Source organism: Papaver somniferum, chromosome 2, assembly GCF_003573695.1.
Source record: "Papaver somniferum cultivar HN1 chromosome 2, ASM357369v1, whole genome shotgun sequence".
NCBI classification, from domain to species: domain Eukaryota; kingdom Viridiplantae; phylum Streptophyta; class Magnoliopsida; order Ranunculales; family Papaveraceae; genus Papaver; species Papaver somniferum.
In genome coordinates, this window is record NC_039359.1 from 64,625,086 (window position 1) to 64,629,803 (window position 4,718).

The window sequence follows — 4,718 nt, forward strand, 5'->3', positions numbered from 1 at the left end:
TGCTTAATGTCGTCCGACTCAGAGTTGTTGAGATTGGTGGACATCAACTGTTCTCCAAGGTATTTCATATCACCTAAATTTGGTTCCATGGTTTTGGAATCTGAGTAAAGTTTTGGTTTTAGGATGAGGATAGTGGTTAAGGTGGAGATGATTGATATTAGTCTTAATTTACTCCAATTTATAGAATGGATGCATGATTTTGAACTGAGACGTGTTGATAATGTCATAGAGCTTTTGACACTTATCTTCCAACAAGAAGAAAAACCAGGAAACAGATCTTTACCAGCATAACAATACTTGAATAATGAGATAAAATTTTCCTCCATTGACTCTAAAGGAACTAAAACCTTGGAGACAACAACCTTTAATGGGGATAACCTTTTGCAATGACAACTTTGTACCAAACAAGGAAACAAAGACCAGGCATAACCTTAACACCTGCAAGACATAATCAAGAACCAGGAGGGTAAAAACGAAACAAGAAAACTCAAATTTAGCTTAAATCACTAACATGCAATTTCGATTTTGGGTAAAAATATAAGACATAAATAACTAAAATCGAGATTCAGACAAAAGAGAGAGGAACTGAGGGTTAAATTAAACACAAGAAAACAAGATATAACATTAACTAGCTGATTTACTTGTTGCAGGAACCAATGATTCATTAATGGTGGAAGAGAAATTTGAGTTGATTTCCCTTGACTTTTCGCCCTTGACCATTGCTCTCCTTCTCACTCTCTATCTCAGAGTGCGCTGACGGTACTGCTCTCAAGTCTCAACAAATAATTTTGAAAAGGAACAACTATGAGTTTTTTTTTGGTAAGGCAAGGAAAGCAGAGACTAGCCATTCTTTACAACCCGAAGGCTAATAATGCTAGGAGGAAAATCAGAACTAGTCCACATTTGTTGGACGTTGTTAGATAAAGCATAAGCTGAAAGAGAATGAACAACTGAGTTAGCCGGTTTTGACACGAAATTGTATTCTTCAGTTCCGTTAAGAGAATTCATTCTAGAGATGTCATCTTTCAGTCTCCAAATCTTCCAAGGAACTTTTCTCAGATCTCCCTTTAGGCTCTTCACCACTACTTGACTTTCGACTTCTATAGTAATACGATCCAGGTTTAATCAGCTAGCTAATTCAATGGCCAACTTGAAACCATCAGCTTCTGCATAAATCAAAATTTATGTTATTCCCACTCTTGTTCCAGCTCCGCACCAGGTACTATTACCGTCTCTTGCCACTGCTGCGCAGCATATTCACCATCTTTGCAAGCAACATCCACATTGATTTTGATAATGGGATAATCAAGAGATGTCTAGACTGTGTTGACATGTGTTGTTGAGTTTTCCTGATTGTTTTCCATTACTTGAGTCTCCTCTGCTTCAGTGAAATTAAAGTAGAGATTATACCAGTGTAAATCTATTGCCAGAACTCCCTGAACATTAGCAATCTTGTTCTCAACAACCTTTGCATTACAAGCTTTCCATGTGGCCCAACAGATGGACATACCTAGAGCTGTAGTCAATTCCTTGTTATTACTACTGAACAACAGGTTCATAAGATCTGTGAGAGATATCTGGTTGTTCTGTTGAAAACCGAACCCTAAAGGTGAAGCAAACCAAACAGCTCGAGCAAACTTACCCACCGATTCATCATCATTATTGCAAATGTTGCAGCTTGTTGAAACTCCCTCTATGAATCTGCCAATTCTTTTTGAGACTGTGAGGCCATTATGCAGAGCTCTTCAAAGGAAGGTTTTTATTTTGTAAAAACTACTACTAAACCTATTCCTCAGATTTTTTTCACCGTGAAACCCACGGGCAGAAAACTTCACGCGTGCCCCTAATTTCTGTGATAAAATTTCTCCCAAACCCATAGTTTATAAAATTAGGTTTCTTCGTTTTTTCTCTTCTTCTTCTTCTTCATGCGCATAACTTCTTCTTCAATTCCTTTTCTTCTTCCTCCCAACTGTGACTTCCGATGAATAATATTGATAGAAAGTATAATCACAGGAAGATTGGAAACAATAGATGAATGATACCGAAAGTTAGGGTTTGAGGTGATATTATGAGATGAATCGATATCTTGCTTTTGTTATTTCCGATAGATGTATGAATGCGTTTTGTTTGAATTAGTTATTATGATTGAAAATATGGATCTAAGATGGAAATATTTCTTGAAGTTGTTTCAATCAAGTAGAACAGGAAGAAGAGTTGGTTTGAGATTTAAAAATATAGGGAATAATAGTGAAGCTCATTTGAGCTGAGATGATGAACACATCGAGTTTGGTGTTGTAGTAATGATGATTTGAGAATGAATGATACAAATTTGGGGTTTCTGGTTGTGAAAATGATTATGAAATCAGTGAGAAATTAAAGAAAGGTGATGGTCCTAGTGGGTATAATGGATGTATATCTGGTTTCCCGAATTGGGGAAGATGGATGTTGTTATGGCCAAGAGGAGTTCAAAAGAAGAAAACGAAGAAGAACGAAGAAAAAGAAGAAGAAGATGATGATGTTGTTATGGATGCGCATAACTTCTTCTTCCTGTTCTTCTTCTTCTTCTTCACGCGCGTAACTTCTTCTTCAATTCCTTTTCTTCTTCCTCCCAACTGTGACTTCCGATGAATAATATTGATAGAAAGTATAATCACAAGAAGATTGGAAACAATATATGAATGAAACCGAAAGTTAGGGTTTGAGATGATATTCTGAGATGAATCGAGATCTTTCTTTTGTTATTTACGATAGATATATGAATGAGTTTTGTTTGAATTAGGTATTATGATTGAAAAGATGGATCTAAGATAGAGATATTGTTTGAAGTTGTTCCAATCAAGTAGAACAGGAAGAAGGGTTGGTTTGAGATTTAAAAATATAGGAAATAATAGTGAACCTCATTTGAGCTGAGATGATGAACAGATCGAGTTTGGTGTTGTAGTAATGATGATTTGGGAATGAATAACACAAATTTAGGGTTTCGGGTTGTGAAAATGATTACGAAATCAGTGAGAAATTAAAGAAAGGTGATGGTCCTAGTTGGTGTAATGGATGTATACGTGGTGTCCTGAATTGGGGAAGATGGATGTTGTTATGGCCAAGAGGAGTTCAAGGAGAAGAAAACGAAGAAGAACGAAGAAAAAGAAGAAGAAGATGATGATGTTTTTATGGATGCGCATAACTTCTTCTTATTGTTCTTCTTCTTCTTCTTCTTCTTCACGCGCATAACTTCTTCTTCAATTCCTTTTCTTCTTCCTCCCAACTGTGACTTATGATGAATAATATTGATAGAAAGTATAATCACAGGAAGATTGGAAACAATAGATGAATGAAATCGAAAGTTAGGGTTTGAGGTGATATTCTGAGATGAATCGAGATCTTGATTTTGTTATTTCCGATAGATGTATGAATGAGTTTTGTTTGAATTAGGTATTATGATTGAAAAGATGGATCTAAGATGGAGATATCGTTTGAAGTTGTTCCAATCAAGTATAACAGGAAGAAGAGTTGGTTTGAGATTTAAAAATATAGGGAATAATAGTGAAGATCATTTGAGCTGAGATGATGAACAGATCGAGTTTGGTGTTGTAGTAATGATGATTTGAGAATGAATAACACAAATTTGGGGTTTCTGGTTGTGAAAATGATTACTAAATCAGTGAGAAATTAAAGAAAGGTGATGGTCCTAGTGGGTGTAATGGATTTATATGTGGTGTCTTGAATTGGGGAAGATGGATGTTTTTATGGCCAAGAGGAGTTCAAGGAGAAGAAAACGAAGAAGAACGAAGAAAAAGAAGAAGAAGAAGATGATGTTGTTATGGATGCGCATAACTTCTTCTTCCTGTTATTCTTCTTCTTGTTTTTCACGCGCATAAGAAGAAGAAGATGATGATGTCGTTATGGATGCGCATAACTTCTTCTTCCTGTTCTTCTTCTTCTTTTTCACGCGCATAACTTCTTATTCGATTCCTTTTCTTCTTCCTCCCAACTGTGACTTCCGATGAATAATATTGATAGAAAGTAAAATCACAGGAAGATTAGAAATAATAGATGAATGAAAACGAAAGTCAGGGTTTGAGGTGATATTCTGAGATGAATCGAGATCTTGCTTTTGTTATTTCCGATAGATGTATGAATGAGTTTGTTTTAATTAGGTATTATGATTGAAAAGATGGATCTAAGATGGAGATATTGTTTGAAGTTGTTTCAATCAAATAGAATAGGAAGAATAGTTGGTTTGAGATTTAAAAATATAGGGAATAATAGTGAAGCTCATTTGAGCTGAGATGATGAACAGATCGAGTATGGTGTAGTAGTAATGATGATTTGAGAATGAATAATACAAATTTGGGGTTTCTGGGTGTGAAAATGATTACGAAATCAGGTAGAAATTAAAGAAAGGTGATGGTCATAGTGGGTGTAATGGATGTATATGTGGTGTCCTGAATTGGGGAAGATGGATGTTGTTGTGGCCAAGAGAAGTTCAAGGAGAAGAAAACGAAGAATAACGAAGAAAAAGAAGAAGAAGATGATGATGTTGTTATGGATGCGCATAACTTCTTCTTCTTCACGCGCATAACTTCTTCTTCAATTCCTTTTCTTCTTCCTCCCAATTGTGACTTCCGATGAATCATATTGACAGAAAGTATAATCACAGGAAGATTGGAAACAATGGATAAATGAAACTGAAATTTAGGGTTTGAGGTGATATTCTGAGA